Here is a 17462-nt window from a genome sequence, read left to right as displayed (position 1 = left end):
TGAAGGACCGCGCTGGGGCGCGGGTTGCCCAGCGCGGCGCCTGGCGGGCGGGCCGCAGGGAGTGCGCATGCGGCCAAATGCGGTACTGGGTCTCCTGGTACTGAGGGTTCAGTGGGTGCCGCCTGCCTAGAGGGAGTGGAGGGGTGAGCACGTCAGCGGTGGGGGGCGCAGGTCCAGCTTTCTCCATTTTTTATTTATTTGATGGGGTAAATTTGAGCAAATTTCTCGACTTGTCGACATTTGTTATTAACTGAGCGGGAATTAGGAGACGAACCTGGTCCTCTGCACACAGCCCAGCAGGTACGCCGCCTATGTGCCTGTGGAGAACAGCGGTTCCTGTAGGGCCGACAGGTGTGGACCAAGTAGCTGTGAAATTTCTTCTGAAGAAAACGCACGAGGAGGACGCGAGTGAGCTCAGTGGAGGAGGGGCGCTACCCCAGGGGACGTCCCCATGCATGGGCTTGTGAACCCCGAATATCTGAGACGGTCAATTTAGAAAGTTTATTTTGCCAAGGTTGAGGACGCACGCCCGTGACACAGCCTCAGGAGGTTTTGACGACATGTGCCCAAGGTGGTCGGGACACAGCTTGGTTTTATACATTTTAGGGAGACAGGAGACATCAATATATGTAAGATGAACGTTGGTTCCGTCGGGAAAGGCGGGACAACTCGAAGCAGGGAGGGGGCTTCCAGGTCACAGGTAGGTGAGAGACAAACTGTTGTATTCTTTTGGATTTCTTTTTTTTTTTTTCTCTGTCGCCCAGCCTGGAGTGCAGTGGCCGGATCTCAGCTCACTGCAAGCTCCGCCTCCCGGGTTCACGCCATTCTCCTGCCTCAGCCTCCCGAGTAGCTGGGACTACAGGCGCCTGCCACCACGCCCGGCTAGTTTTTGTATTTTTTTTTTTAGTAGAGACGGGGTTTCACCATGTTAGCCAGTATGGTCTCGATCTCCTGACCTCGTGATCTGCCCGTCTCGGTCTCCCAAAGTGCTGGGATTACAGGCTTGAGCCACCGCGCCCGGCCTCTTTTGGGTTTCTGAATAGCCTCCCCAAAGGAGGCCATCAGATATGCACTTATCTCAGTGAGCAGAGGGGTGACTTTGACTAGAAGGGGAGGGGAGGCAGGTTTGCCCTAAGCAGTTCCCAGCTTTTTTCCCTTTAGATTAGTGATTTTTGGGCCCTCAGATTCATTTTCCTTTCACAGGCTAAACAGCTTTAGGAACTGAAAAGTTCATGAGGCTGTAAGGAAGAGTCGAGTTTCTCCAGGTGAGCCTGGGCCACAACAGCATGCAGGACCTGGGCGCCCACGAGGAGCTCCTGGGAGGGTTCAGGAAAGGGAGCCGTGAACCCTGACTATCTGAGATGGTTTCAGGTGATTTAGAAAGTTAATTTTGCGGAGGTTGAGGACATGCACCCGTGACAGCCTCAGGAGATCCTGACGACAAGTGCCCAAGGTGGTCAGGGCACAGCTCGGTTTTAGGGAGACATGAGACATCAGTCAGTACATGTCGGAAGTACCTTGCTTCCATCCAGAAAGGTGGGGACAACTGGAAGCAGGGAGGGGGCTTCCAAGGTCACAGGTAGGTGAGAGACAAATGTTGCGTTGTTTTGAGTTTCTGGTTAGCCTCTCCAAAGGAGGCAATCGGATGTGCACCTATCTTAGTGAGGAGATAGGTGATTTGGAATAGAATGGGAGGCAGGTTTGCCCTGAGCCGTTCCCAGCTTGACTTTTCCCTTTAGCTTAGTAATTTTGGGGCCCCAAGATGTTCTTTTCACAGAGCCTATGACTAGATTTGCATTTTTAGATCCTGCGAGGAGGTTGCTGCACACATGCAGAAGTCATGCTGGTGGCCTGGACTCCGAAGGGAGAGAAGTGGATTTGAGAGACATTTAGGAGGTAGGATTGCCAGGGCCTTGGTGATAGCTTGGATGTGGAGGGCGGAGCAGGAGGGGTGTCAAGCAGATATTGTTCTTAGATTACCACCTGGGATATTAGGGACAGTGAGTGGGCTGTTTTTCCTTTGTTAGGCAGAACTTGGTTTTGTGGTGCAGTAGGGTGCCTCAAACCAAAGGCCTGACTTCCTCGTACAGGCCAGACCCCACATGGCCGTTCCTGTGACTGCCAGGCCTCTTTGAGGCTGAGAGAGATGGTTTTGTCTGGCCTCTGCCCTGCACGTGTTTCCGAATGACTTCTCTGTGTTGGCAGATTTGGGGGTCCACCAGATAGGATCCTGTGAAGACACCGCAAAGGTCTTTAGTCCAATTTATAAAACATCTTTTTGTTCATTATATCATTTCCACAATCAAAGATGAATAAAATATACAGAGGTTTATTTAGTGAACAAGGTTGATGGTGCACCTGTACTAGGCAGTGTTTTAGTTCGTTGAGACACCAAGGAGTTGAGACAATCCTTTACCTTGGAGTTTTGTGTCTGTAAGTCCTGCTGTTGAGAGCTGTGTGTGTTAAAATGTCCGATTCGGGCAGGTGAGATCTGGGCCGTCTGTAAGGTTAGGTGAGAGGAGGTTGGTGTCCAGCAAGTATCCAGTGCCCCATCAACATCCCAGTTCTTGTCCACCAGTCTTCCAGTTCTAGGACTGATGCGGAGGCCCTCAGAGCGACTTCAGAGGAGAAGTAGTGTGCTCTGTGGTTGGCTGTTTTGGAGTGTAAATTGTAAATCCTCTGCAAACAAGAAGTTGGAAACAAGTAGCGTTTCAGCTTGAGTTTCTTGTAAATGGCTTGCAGTCGTATGAACCAGAGCACGTATACCACAGGGCAACATGAGGGTCCCTCTATCACCATTTCTCCCAGTGGCCTAGGTGGGGATTTAAACAGAATAATGTGTGCAGCTTCATTGTGTGAAAGTCCAGTACTTTGTGCTTGGAGTGTCATCAGGGAAGGGCCCCTGACTTCGAAGGCTGCTGCGTCTCGCTCTGTGATAGGAGGCACAACATGGCCTTGGTCTTACAAAGACCTTGGGTGCCACAGCTCACTTCAGCCCTGATCAGCCTGATGCAGGCGCTGGGCCCTGGTTCTGGAGGTGAGAATACACCCTGGGCCTCCACTGCATGGCTGCCCTGTGAGCATCCGGGTGCTTATTTGGGGAGTGATACGGAGTCCTGTGCCAGACGCAGTGGTGCACACCTGGGAACCAAGGGTCTCTGCTTCTACTGGAGAATCTGGACAGATGTAAAAGGTAAGAAAGGCTGGGGGTAGGGGTTAGGGTTGAGGTTAGGCTTGGGGCTGGGGTTGGGGTTGTGGTTAGGGTTAGGGTTAGCGTTGGGGTTGTGTTTAGGGTTATGATTAGGGTTTAGTGTTAGGGGTTAGGGTTTTAGCGTTAGCATTTTAGGGTTATGGTTAGGGGTTCGGGTTGGGGTTATGGTAAGGTGTTAAAGGTTAGGGTTAAGGTTTGGGGTTAGGGTTGGGGTTAAGGGTAATGGTTACAGCTTTTAGGGTTAGGGTGCTTGGCACAATGGGTCCACCCTCTCACGGGTAACCCTGGCTCTAGTCCCTCTTTTATGTCCTGGCCTGCCCCACCAGTCCCCTGGAGCCGTCTGCTGACCTAAACTCCACGCTGTATGTTCTTAGTTATAAGTGGGACATAAGCTATGATGATGATTCCAAGGCCTAAGAATGATAAGTGGGCTTTGGGGACTTAGGGGGAAAGGTGAGAGGGAGGTGAGGAATAAAACTCTACACATTGGGTACATTGTACTCTGCTTGGGCTATGGGTGGACCAAAATCTCAGAAACCATCAATAAAGAACTTTAGCATTTAACTAAAACCACCTGTTCCTCAAAACTATTGAAATAAAATAATAAAATAATAACAACAGATATCTTATTCCTTTGGTAGACCACATGGCCTAGCTCAAGAATTGACTAAATACTTGTAAAATATAAGAATAAATGGAACAACTGGGTAAGCACAGCTCATGGAGAGATGTCCAGCCATTTCAGAAGTGTTAAGGTTCAAAGCAGTGTTGCCTGCGCAGGCCCTGGGGTACCGCATTTTTGGGGAGGCACTACCATCTCAAGCCTCCTTGTTTATGGCTCATGTTCTAACCCTCACACAGCACATGCTTGTCTTTAAAAACATCAGGGTGAAATAAACCGCATGTCAATCAAGGTAGAATAAGTGGGCAATTAGAGAACCGACATAATTTAGTTGTATAATAGTAAGCTTCTGCTGCATATTTAAAGGAAAATAGACAAGATAATCTTATTATAAAAAGTGCAAATTATTCCACTGTTTCTGAATACTCACTGCTAAAACTCCACACTGAAGCACTGCCCAGAATGGTGGCCCGTGAAGCGTTCTCAGTCTGGGACACGTTATTCCTCTTCTGTAAAAACTGCATCACTTTCAGACAGACTCTCAGGCAAAGACACAGAAAATTATCTCATTATTAGATTCGTGATCTGTTAGAGGTTTCCTATCGCTGAGGTCATCTGAGCAAGTAGTTTTCAAAATGAGTTGATGGCTTCATATCCTAAAATGTTGCATTTAAATTCTAGTTAAAAATAGTTTACTGTATTTTTCCATTCTAAGACAGATTTTTTTTTTATGCTTTACTTTTCCTGGAATTAGCGTGCATCTTACAATTGATACACTGCATTAAATATGATGAGATCTCTTCTGTTCTTCTAAAAAATTATCAATACATTTGTGATGAATATTGATTTAATAACATCTCAGAATTTAAAACATCCAGGTTACAATCATTAACTCTTCTACAAGATTTAGATACAAGAAGGTCATATTTCTTTGTTTTTATAAGTCAAATTATATCTAGCAGAAACTCACATGTGTGAAGATATCGAAGATTCCAATTCACGGAGGTTCCTCGTCATATTCTGTGCCAGACACTGGAGGCGGGTATGGTGGCGCTTCATGCTCCTCACTTTCCTGTCTCACTACTTTTCCTGTGACTGCCGACTGCTGGCCCTTTACTCTGAAGTGGGTGAGAGGACCACTGCCCCTGGCACTGGGGAGGGGTTGCTCCTCACAGCACAAGAAGTGCCAGGAAGGCAGCCGTCACATGCCAGAACCTTGGCCACACCAACCACATCTGGGGAATTGCATGTGACTAGGGCCTAGCCCATTAGGAATGCTACTGTTCTGGGAACATCTCCCCGGCATCCTCATTTTGTTTTCCCATTGGCTGGTACAGCTTAACTTAACCCTTAGATGATTCTAGATCTCCACTGAAAATACCTAGGTGAGAGTTATCCAGGCAAATTCTCTTTTCCTCCTTTAAAACCATAAAGGCCATATGCGTGTGTGTGTGTGTGTGTTACAGAGAGGCCTAATCTGCAAAAGCACAGCTTGGCCTTCAGGAAATAGATGGGAAAAGGGAAAAGGGCTGCTTTATGATTTCCTTGTGCCTTCAAAGCACACACAAAGAAAATATCAGTTAGTACTTTCTCTAGTAATTCCATCTGTAACATTGAGCATTTAAAAGTTGTTATAATACATTTAAATACCATGCCCAGACAAGCGCATGATAAAATGTAGCATTAATGAAACAATTAAATGTCCCAACTTAACCTGTCTTCTTGTAAGCCATGAAATAAATTTCTCCCACTGTCTCTATGAATATGTTTACCATTTGTGCAAATATACCACTGAATAGAGATAGACAATTTTTATTTTGACAACAATCCACTCGTGAAATTACACACATAAATTCTGCTATAGCCTGTGTGCACTGGCAGATGCAGTTAAATGTGAGCCAAGGCCCATTTGTTCGTGCATGTGTTTTTATGATGTTGTCTGTTCCTTTTGTGACTTACATATTTATAATACAGAATGTGAGAAGAGTTAGCTCTTTGTAGTTATTTAGCTGGAAGACATAGAAAACTGTTCTAGAACCTTTAAAAAGCAGTTGCAGGAATTTTTTTAAAGTCCCTGAAATTACACGTCAAGATATTATTTTAAATTATTATTCTTTGAAACTCCTTTTGTGTATACATCAAGATTTATCAATAACATATAGACAAAGTAGGAAAGTATGGTTACCATATTTTATAATGGCACCTCATGTTGCTTATTTCTTCTATAATTAAGTCATAAATTGAGCTCACAAAAATATTTATATTAATAAAATGATTATCATTGGCAATGTTTGAGTTTTTCTTGTACATTTTTATGTAACAACAAAAAAAGTTTTTACTATTAAAAATGGTTTTAAAAAAATTGGAGCAAGCCTAACCTTCATTTTATAAATACAATAACCTGAGGCTCATCAGGGCTGGTGACTCACACAGGCGCACACCCAGCATTGCCGGATATCGGCTCAGGATCCAGAATGACTTTGAACAATTCATGCTAAATTAATAAATGCACTTTAAAATAGGCCCATATGAATCCCAAAGTAACTAAACCTGTGGAATTTGTAAAAGAAGGTGTTGATGAATGAGGACGTGGCCTTTCGACATTAGTTCTGATTCTCCCCTTTCTAAAAGAATCTACAGTCTCTATTTTCCCATGACGAGATTTCAGAGGAGAGCCTGGTGGCACTTACAGCAGACATCACAGATGTCTGAGTGTTCCGTTTGAGGACGGTAAAGGCTTTGTTTGTTTCATAAAACCTTTGTTTTCCAGGGGAGAAAACACAGGTTGAGTCTAAAGTCAATCCTCCAACTGAAATATTTTAATGACGCTGAAAAAGGTTGTTGTGTTTCGCAGGTGCGAGTGGAGCCGTGCAGTCCTGACTTCTGAGTGGAGCTAGAGGAGAATTATGTTAACGTGTTTGCAGTCCTTGCTCAATGTTTAAATATAAATAGACTTAAGCACTGCTTTTTAATGAGAATAAAATAGTTTAACAATGTTTATGCACCTATTTTAGTTATTACATTCTCTAAGCTATTTTTATCCTCACAACCATGGAAGCACTCCACCGTCTCCATTTCAGAAAGTAGACAGTAACTGAACAAAACTGTCCACTTTTAAAAAACATGATTTATTTCATTATGAAAGTTCATAGTTGATGTAATTAATACCTTTTTGTGGTCTTAATTCAATGGCCGTGGGCATCTGCACGCTGTCGTGGGTCCACCGTTGTGGTGAAATCACCCACAGCGGTCTCACTGCCCTAAACAGCCGGGGCTCTCTGCCCATCCATCCTTTCCTCTCCGCAACCCCTGTCAACCATTGAGTGTTTTTCCCTATCTATGTAATTTTCCCTTTTCCAAAATGTCACGTAATTGGAATCATACAATATGTAGCCTTTTTGGCTTCTTTCACTTAGTGGTATGCATCTTGGGTCCCTGTGTGCCTTTTCATGATTAGATAGCTCATTTATTTTCTCACTGAATGATACTCCATTGTCTGTAGGTACCAGAATTTATTTATCCATTCACCTACTGAAGGACATGTTGGTTGCCTCCAGTTTCTGGTAATCCTGTAAAGCTCTGAACATTTGTGTGCAAGTTTGTGTGTGGACATAACTCTTGAAGGAATGACAAGGAAAGGTGTATTTGCCTGATCCCAGGAATCCATATAAACATCCATGATAACCCTACCGTTTTTTAAAAATGTATGATTTGGATGAAACAAGAGAAAGAGGCTGACTGTTGCTGAGTCCCTGCTGCAGTCCCGACACAGCTGGAGACACCCTGCTCTCCTGTTTTCCTTATTTTGTTGATGCTTATGAGGACCATGTTGTCTGAGGAAGACAGTTCCCATCCAACTCTGCCCCTGGTGTGTCACGTGCCAGCCTTGTCAACACACACGAGAACCTGACAGGGTGAGTGTTATAACCCCATCTATAGAAAAGGAAACGTCTCTAAAGTCTTTAGCATCTCGCCCGAGTTCGGACACTTAGCAGAGGCCTGAGTTTAGATGCAGCCCCGTCTTGCTCTTTGACGGCCTCAGCACCACATGCCCTGGGTGACCCACGCAGTGAGTCACTGACAGCCCTCGTGGTTGGCCTGTGGCACAGCATGGAGTGGAATGGCCCACTGACCTTTCCAGACATTCAGGCAATTTGTGATAGAGCGTATGCGGTCACTCCCACTTACTTCTGTTGTTCAGTTTAATAGAATACCTAATTCTATGTTTATTATGAATAAAGGGAGATTTCTTGTGGTTTTTTTTTTTTTTTTTGAGACGGAGTCTTGCTCTGTTGCCCAGGCTGGAGTGCAGTGGCGCGATCTCGCTCACTGCAAGCTCCACCTCCCAGGTTCACGCCATTCTCCTGCCTCAGCTTCCCGAGTAGCTGGGAATACAGGCGCCCGCCACCATGCCCAGCTTTTTTGTATTTTTAGTAGAGATGGGTTTCACCATGTTAGCCAAGATGGTCTCGATCTCCTGACATCATGATCCGCCCACCTCGGCCTCCCAAAATGCTGGGATTACAGGCGTGAGCCACTGAGCCCGGCCTCCTGTGGTTTTTAAGAATATGAAGCGTATCTATTTTGCCTACAAGTTGGAAGTTCCAATACTACAGGAAGCATTAGAGCAGGTTATAATGATGGGTCTTTTATAAGACTGAATTCACATCAGACTGAATCAGTAACTCCAGCCGTATGAACAGGGTGAGACGTTAAACATTTAATGAAAAGAATTCCTTTCTTAGGTCACAGCAAGGACTAGATATATCTAATTATGCCCAGTAAGATGTATTGTGATATTTACAGTTAATCACTCATTTAATTCAAAGGGTATTTATTAATCGTCTGCTCTGGGCATAACATCAATCGAAAGCAATGTGTTCACATGGAAAAAAAAAACTTACCTGAGTTGGCTGGGCACAGTGGCTCATGCCTGTAATCCCAGCACTTTGGGAGGCTGAGGCAGGTGGATCACCTGAGATCGGGAGTTTGAGACCAGCCTGACCAACATGGAGAAACTCCATCTCTACTAAAAATACAAAATTAGCTGGGCATGGTGGTGCATGCCTGTAATCCCAGCTACTCAGGAGGCTGAGGCGGGAGAATCGCTTGAACTTGAGAGGAGGAGGTTGCAGTGAGCTGAGATTGTGCCACTGCACTCCAGCCTGGGCAACAAGAGTGAAACTCCATCTCAAAAAAACAAAAACAAAAACAAAACTTACCTGAGGCTCTAAGTCAACTTTCCACAACCAGCACACATGTCTAATTTGAAATACATATCTAAAGCTTTGAATGCATAAATAGCTATCCCAATCTAGAACTAAGTCAATAGTTGCTTTGAATTGTTTAAATTATCCTGGGAATCGGAAAGATATGTCTACATGAAACAATAAAGGTTATATTAGAATTAGTAAACTTTAGAAGACCATTTTAATCTTAAGATATAAACATACTACCTAGGCACACTGTTTAAATATATCTGCAACCTACTATTTTTAGATTTAAGTAAATCATTAAACTTTAAAGTTGGAAAAGATTCCAGTGTTAGAGCTCTAGACTGTAAATCCTGAATGTTTTTCTAAAATTTTCCAGTTTTTATCTGGAAATACAGATTTTCCATGTTTCTAACAACTGCAAGAAATTTCACTTGGAGTCTGCACATAGTCAACTATGTGATGGCAACATCAGTGTAATAGATACTATCACAAACATCCTGTGACTTTTATATGTATGTTTTAAAATACTTCCAGTTCTGGGATACATGTGCAGAATGTGCAGGTTTGTTACATAGGTACACACGTGCCATGGTGGTTTGTTGCACCCATCAGCCCATCATCTAAATTAGGCATTTCTCCTAATGCTATCCCTCCCCTAGACCCGAAACCCACAACAGGCCCTGGTGTGTGATGTTCCCCTCCCTGTGTCCATTTATTCTCATTGTTCATCTTCCACTTATGAGTGAGAACGTGTGGTGTTTGGTTTTCTGTTCCTGTGTTGGTTTGCTGAGGATGATGGTTTCCAGCCTCATCCACGTGCCGGCAAGGGCCATGAACTCCTTGTTTTCCATGGCTCCATAGTATTCCATGGTGTATATGTGCCACATTTTCTTTATGCAGTCCCCAGCTAACTTTTGTATTTTTAGTAGAGATGGGGTTTCACCATGTTGGCCTGGCTGGCCTCAAACTCCTGGCCTCAAGAGATTTACCTGCCTTGGCCTCCCGAAGTGCTGGGATTACAGGCGTGAGCCACCACACCCGGCTGAGGTCAAGTTTTGGAGTTTTATCTTGTTCTTTTATTGGGCCTTGTTTCTCTGTTTGTTTGTGTGCCTTGTAACTTTTTTTTTAAAACCGAGATTTGAATATCTAAAAAACGAATACCTCTTACAGTGTTTGCATACTGGCTTTATGCAGAGGAAGACCTTCACCAATCGCCTCGCTGGAGTTCTAAAACTTCTTGAACCTGTTTTGATCCCTTGCTCTTCCTGGCATCTGGCCGCAGAACGGTGGCTCTAGTGTGCTTCCTCCCTCTGTTTTTAGTGGCTTCCAAAATTCCGGCGCTAATCCCATCAGTGCTTTGAGTCAGGTGAAACAGAAACAGCAGCCCCCTGGGCAGCCCCCACACGAGTCCAAATGTTTGGTGAAAGATCAGCTCTTTTGTTTCTGTTCCAAGGGGAGAGCTTGAGTGTGAAGAATTTTCTGATTGCTCTGTACTGTACGGCATAGGGGAGCAGCACTGATGGACACACCAAATGCTGTGGATTGTCCTTCCCTTTTCACTGAAATCTTCTTGGTTTTACAATGGCCTAGGTGCTCTAATTTCTCAGCCTGTTTATAGGATTCTCACAGAGGTATTCTGGTCGGTATATTGTTGTTAACTTGGTGTCTCTGTGAGGAAAGAAGGGGCTGTAGCTTTCTAGTCCGTCGTCTATTGACATCTTACTATACAATATTTACTTACTTACTTAATTTGTTTATTTTTGAGACAGGGTCTCCAGACACTGAGGTTTCCCAGGCTGAAGTGCAGTGACACAATCTTGGTTCACTGCAGCCTCCACCTCCCAGGCTCAGGTGATTCTACCTCCTCAGCCTCCTGAGTAGCTGGGACTACAGTCACACGCCACCATACCTGGCCAATTTTTTTTGTATTTTTTTCTTTTATTGGAGACAGGGTTTCACCATGTTGCCCAGGCTGCTCTAGAATTACTGCACTCAAGCAATCTGCCTACCTCAAACTTCCAAAGTGCTGGGATTACAGGTGTGAGTCACCGTGCCCTGCCCCATGCAATTTTTAAATTTATGAGTTTTCAGATATTATCTAATGACTTCCTATTATGGTGAATGAAGATTTTTTTTTTTTAGATGGAGTTTTGCTCTGGTTGCCCAGGCTGGAATGTAGTGATGTGATGTCGGCTCACTGCAACCTCCGCCTCCTGGTTTCAAGTGATTCTCCTGTCTCAGCCTCCCGAGTAGCTGGGACTACAGGCACCTGCCACCGCACCCTGCTAATTTTGTATTTTTAGTAGAGACGGGGTTTCACCATGTTGGCCAGGCTGTTCTCGAACTCCTGACCTTCTGATCCTCCCGCCTGAACCTCCCAATGTGCTGGGATCACAGGCATGAGCCACTATGCCTGGCCCTGAACATTTTTTAAAATCTAAATTTTACCCGTTTCTCATACTCTTTGTTTTCCCAAATTGTTGGGACAAGCCCCCAAATCTGGCCATAAACAAAATCTCTGCAGCACTGTGACATGCTCATGATGGCCAGAATTAGTTCCATATTGGTGGAACACACAGTCAGCAGAGGTTTGAGAAGGGAGAATTTAGTCAACTGAGAAGTTCCCATGAAAGGAGCAAGAGCAAGATCACAGAGACACCATGAAACAAAAAGCCAGGAGTAACTTCCAACCCAAGAGGAGAACAGAGAGGCCTCAAAACCAAAGCTAGGATAAGAAACTTGTAGCCCAAGAGTTACCTTCCAGACAAAGAAGCTTGAGATTCCAACCCAGCTTCAGAGAGTACTCACTCAAAGTGTTACTCAAACTGTAGGTTTTTTAATGACTTAGCCATGCATGCAAAAGGCATTCCCTAAGGTGGCACAGAAGATGGAGCCCTTATATCCAAAGAGAGCCAAGGAGAAAGAAAGACCCCTGTTGCCAGAGCCAGTGGACAAAGGCAACAGAGCAAGAGACAAGGGTCCTTATAGGATGAGACCCTTGCAGATTTAGACTTATACAAACTCCTGAGAACTGGCAGGATGACAGCCGTAAATGGGTACCAACATTTCTACTCATTGGATTACAAGTTCTCAGGCATCCAAAATGGTTAACAAAATGAAGATTTCTAGGGCTTCTGTGGGAGAGTATGGAACTTTTAAATGCTTTTTAATGCTGTCAAATGAAGAATGATGAGCTTCATAAATTCGGAAAGGAGAGATTTCATTATGTGTTTTTTTTTTTTTTTTTTTTTTTGAGTCGGAGTTTCACTCTTGTTGCCAAGGCTGGAGTGCAGTGGAGTGATCTTGGCTCACTGCAGGCTGCACCTCCCAGGTTCAAGCGATTATCCCGCCTCATCCTCCCTAGTAGCTGGGACTACAGGCATGCGCCACCATGCCCGGCTAATTTTTGTATTTTTAGTAGAGACGGGGTTTCACCATGTTGGCCAGGATGGTCTCGATCTCTTGGTCTCAGGTGATCCACCCGCCTCGGCTTCCCAAAGTGCTTTGATTACAGGCATGAGCCACTGCACCCAGTGAGAGATTTATTTCCTATAAAGGGTTGCAGCCTGCAGGATAGTCCTGAGAGGCTAGGAAGCATAACCTCCAGCCAGAAGTAAAAAACAGACACTTCAAGGGAGAGGTAAAGGAAATAGTAATTTATACTGAGTGGCGTGGCCAAATACGCATATCTAATAAGCTCTAGGAGGAGTGATGTATATTTCTGAAAGGAGAAATGCATGCATGCGCAATTGAGTTTCCTGCTCCTTCATGGGTCCAATGTACAAAAAAATGGCAGTGTTAACATGATCCCAGGGTGGAGTTTTCAGCCCTCTGACATTAAAAGTTGAAGCAGAGATGAAAACTCGCTCTGTGCATCCTGTGTACGCTGTCCAGAACCTCTCCATCATGGGTGGTCTCTTATCAGGCAAGAGAGGAGAGGCAGCTTCAGGCAGTTGGTTGAAATCAGTGGTGGAGTCTTTTGAAAGGCTTGTTTCCATTAAAGCCTTAGTGAAGAAAGCCTCATCATGGTTAGCAAAGGAGGGGGTATAACGAGGTGTATCTGACCCCTGTCATCCCATCCTGCCCAACTTGTAATAGGGGAGGGAAAATAATTTTCTCTCTACCTTTACAGAATTCTAAGATGGGATCCTTTGTAAATCCGAGAACTCAGTTTTGAGTTCAGCCAAGAGTGGGTCTGTTCAGTCAGTTGGGAGCTGACGATTTCATTTTCATTTATCAGTGCTAATGGGAATAAGTAGGCTGTCTTCCTGGCAGCTGAATTTGAAAGAAACTCCTTCGATGGGGTTAATGGCAGCTGTATTTTCTGGGAGCTCTGCTATAATTAGACAAAGTAAGTTCTGGTAAGATTTCTTTCTTTATCTTTGGTATCTCAAATGTTTTCATTTGAATAATCTTTATAACAACTCTTTTTTTTTTTGAGACAGAGTCTTGCTCTGTTGCCCAGACTGGAGTGCAGTGGCATGATCTTGGCTCACTGCAAGCTCCACCTCCCAGGTTTATGCCATTCTCCAGTCTCAGCCTCCTGAGTAGCTGGGACTACAGGTGCTCGCCACCACACCCGGCTAATTTTTTTTGTATTTTTTTTTAGTAGAGACGAGGTTTCACCACATTATCCAGTATGGTCTCGATCTCCTGACCTCGTGATTCACCTGCCTCGGCCTCCCAAAGTGCTGGGATTACAGGCGTGAGCCACCATGCCCGGTCCCTATGACAACTCTTGATGTCTGAGTGGGTTCCCACACAGTCATCTGTTATAAGACTTTCTGATTCCTTTTTTTCCTTTGGTCGTTATGAATAGGGCTTCTGTACGTAATTGCATGGTAGCTTTTGTTTGGAAATAATAGCAAAGTAGCTGTCAAAATACTTATGAATGTGATTTTTGGATTGTAAGGTGAGACTTGTTTAACTTTGGGAAAAACTGCCCAACTTGTAATAGGGGAGGAAAAATAATTTTCTCTCTACCTTTACGGAATTCTTAGATGGGACCCGCTGTAACAAATTACAGATTAAAATGAGAAAAAAGTAGACAAGTTTAAAAACATGTATACCTTATGGATACATGGGAGCTACTCAGGGAAAAATGAGTAAATCCCCAGCAGGTGGCTTTCAATGAAGTGTAAATGCTATCTTCAACTGAAAGAAAGAAGATTTGAGGCTCAGTAGTGGGGAGGTAACAAGCAAAAGCACAGTAGACAAGGGTAAGTTTTCTTATACAGACTTAACTTCATGCGTTCTCTGTTGGTAAGACTCTTTAGTGATTTAGTCATCCTTCTCTTCTTGGTTGGTGCCGAGAGAGACAGAGAGAGAGAGAGAGAGACAGACAGAGAGAGAGAGAGAGGGAGAGAGAGATCTTTTAAATGGGGATTTCTTTCATAGATGTAAATTTTCCTTACACAAGGGTAACTTCTACTCTGTTTGCAGAACTTCCTTTTTAAGCATTTTTTTCAAAGTAATCAGCTGAGAATAATTCTTATGCCAAAGGGACATATTTTGGGGTGGCATATTCTGGTTTCCTACCATCATATTTTGGGGTGGCATATTCTGGTCTTACACACTGTCTTCCACCAGCAATGAAAAGAGTTCTTGTTTTTCCTCCAGCAATTTGTCATTTTTTTAGAGTTTAGCAGTTCTAACAGATATAGACCAGCTGTGGTATCTCATTGTGGTTTTCAGTTCTGTAGTACGTTGAGCATCTTTTTGTATGTTTACTTGCCATCCGTAGATCGTCTTTGGTGAGGTGTCTGTTCAGAACTGTGTGCATTTTAAATTGAGATGTTTAGCTTATTGTTTAGTTTCAAGAATTTTGTCTATATTTTGAATATAGATTCTCAGATCTGTATTTTGCCAATTTTTTTTTCAATATGTGGCTTGTCTTTTTGTTCCCTTAACAAGGTCTTTTACAGAGTACAAACTGTAAATATTAAGAAATCCACATTGTCATTTCTTCTGCGTGTATCAACCTTGTGTGTCATTTGTTAAAATTCATGACCAAACCCAAAGGCACATAGATTTTCTTCCATAGTTTCTTCTACAAATTGTATAGTTTTGCATTTTTAGTGTAAGGATGATTTTGAGTGATTATTTGTGTAAGTTGTAAAGTTTTCATCTACACGCATATCATTTCCTATGGTTTCCAATAATCGTTCCCTCACTATTTTTGGGAAAGACACAGGGTAGTGGGCTCTGTTAGAGCAGATAAACGGCTAGACATAAAGAGGAGGGGGAGCTCCTGAAAAAGGGAAAGTCTGGGAAGGCTCACCTGGAGGGACCACGAAAAATTCACATTTAGTGGCATCTGTAATGCTGGAGCGGATGGGCCCTTGTGAATTGCGGGTAGGAGGGGGAAGAGGTACCTATGCAGAAAGAAACACTCTAGAAATCCTCTTAAGATGCCCCAGTCATCATTCACTCGGCAGTAATAATGTCACAATATTGCTAGCTACATGCTGATAAGGACAAAGGGGACATTCTTCAAAGAAACCTGGCACCATAAGTACAGATTAGGGCAGAGAAGCACATTGAAAAGAGATAGACGCAGTAGGTCCAAATGTGACCGCCGTCAGCCTGCCTGGGATGGTGGGAAGGAACCCGGTGCCAGAGTGGATTCCGATGGATCACCACACACGTGCCTCATCCAGCACTGAGGAGGTCCCACAAGCCTAAGTGGGGCAGGTCGGGGACCTAAGGCAGGCGGCGCGCCGTCACTATACTGCGAGCAAGAGGGCCCTGCAGTGCCCCAGCGCCAGCAGGGGGCGCTGGCCACCACTGTAAGAAAGAGGGCCCTGCAGTTGCTCTAGACGCCAGCAGGTGGCGCAGTGGCACAGCACCGTGAGCAAGGGGGCCCTGTAGTGCGCAGCTGCAAGCAGAGGGCACCCGAGCCCGGCTTTTCAGATTACTGATGTTTCCCCCTCTCTGCGCCGCTCCTCGGGCTCCGTGCGTCCGTCCGCCTCCACCGCGCCCCCTCAGGCCCACGCAGCGTGCGTCTCCGCGCCTGTGCCGCCACCCCCCCCGCCCCGCAACGCACGGGCGTGCTACACTGCGCCTGGGCCCGCCTGCGACTCTGCGCCTGCGCCGGCCTGCGCCGCGCCGGCGTGTGTCTCTGCGCCTGCGACACTGGGCCTGCGCCGCGCCCGCGCGCCACTCTGCGCTTGCAACTCTGCGCCTGCGCCTGCGCCGGCGCGCAACTGTGTGCCTCCGCCGCGCCGGCCTGTGACTCTGGGTCTGTGCCGCGCCGGCGCGCGACTCTGCGCCTGCGCCAGTCTGCGACTATGCGCCTGCGACTCTGCGCTGGCTCTGCGAGTGCGTCGCGCCCGCCTGCGACTCTGCGCCTGCGCCGGCCTGCGCCTGCGCCGGCCTGCGCCTGCGCCGGCCTGCGCCTGCGCCGGCCTGCGCCTGCGCCGGCCCGCGACTATTCTCCTGCGACTCTGCGCCTGCCCCGGCCTGCGCCGCGCCGGCCCGCGACTCTGCGCCTGCGCCAGTCTGCGACTATGCGCCTGCGACTCTGCGCTGGCCTGCGTCGCGCCCGCCTGCGACTCTGCGCCTGCGCCGGCCTGCGCCGCGCCGGCCCGCGACTCTTCTCCTGCGACTCTGCGCCTGCCCCGGCCTGCGCCGCGCCGGCCCGCGACTCTGCGCCTGCGCCGTCCTGCTCCGCGCCAGCCCGCGACTCTGGGCCGGCGCCGCGCCGGCGTGCGACTCTGCCCCGCCCCGGCCTCCGACTCTGCGCCTGCGTCGCGCTGGCCTGCGACTCTGGGCCTGCGCCGGTCTGTGCCTCTGCGAGGGCGGAGTTGTATTGTCTTCATCACAGACTCAGAAAGCATCACGAGGGCGGAACTGTGTTCTCCTTTGCGCAGACCTGGGGGTACCGCGAAGGGGGAGCAGCGTTCTCCTCAGCCCAGGTCAGCACGTGGGGTGCACCGCGAGGGCGGGGCTGCATTCTGCTCAGCACAGACCCCGGGTACACCGCGAAGGCGGAGCAGCGTTCTCCTCAGCCTCGCTTTGGGGCAACGCGGGGCCGCATCCACGGCGAATAAAATCCTGTTTGTAGCCTTGAGTAATGAAGGTCAGAGACTAGTTAGAATGGTTCAGTGTGGAAAACGGGAAACCAAAAGCCGCTCTGAATCTTGCGCACCGACGTTCTCCCCACCCAGGGCTAGGCGGCCTCAGTGCGAGGTCCACACCGTGGCCCGGAACACAAATGCAGCATAGGCAGACATGACACCCCAAATACGACACCCGCAGTGCTCACGTAACAAGTACCTGTAATGCTAATGCACTGCCTCAATAGAAAAGTTAATACAAGAGTTGCATTTCCCACGCTGCCCTGGAGTGCTAAGACAGCGATCATAATAACACTGACATAGTCAGTGCGAACGTAGCAATAGGGTTAGGGTTA

General features: G+C 46.4%; 1 long non-coding RNA gene across 7 annotated transcripts; it reads left to right on the top strand.

Annotated features, from left to right (window-relative positions):
* The first annotated feature begins 60 nt into the window (after nt 1-60).
* LOC140709067 (uncharacterized) lies at nt 61-6829 on the top strand. 7 transcript variants are annotated; one of them, XR_012089402.1, is made up of 6 exons: nt 61-408; nt 1204-1371; nt 1805-1896; nt 3006-3193; nt 4796-4875; nt 6688-6829. It is a non-coding gene; the product is annotated as an uncharacterized lncRNA (long non-coding RNA). The 7 variants fall into 7 exon arrangements; XR_012089401.1 differs by having other exon boundaries at nt 61-700; nt 1204-1265; XR_012089400.1 differs by having other exon boundaries at nt 61-700.
* The last annotated feature ends 10633 nt before the right edge of the window (nt 6830-17462 follow it).

The sequence above is a fragment of the Chlorocebus sabaeus genome, chromosome 19, assembly GCF_047675955.1.
Source record: "Chlorocebus sabaeus isolate Y175 chromosome 19, mChlSab1.0.hap1, whole genome shotgun sequence".
In the NCBI taxonomy this organism is placed as follows: domain Eukaryota; kingdom Metazoa; phylum Chordata; class Mammalia; order Primates; family Cercopithecidae; genus Chlorocebus; species Chlorocebus sabaeus.
Note: the sequence above shows the minus strand (reverse complement) of the source record. Positions and strands in the feature narration are given on the sequence as shown.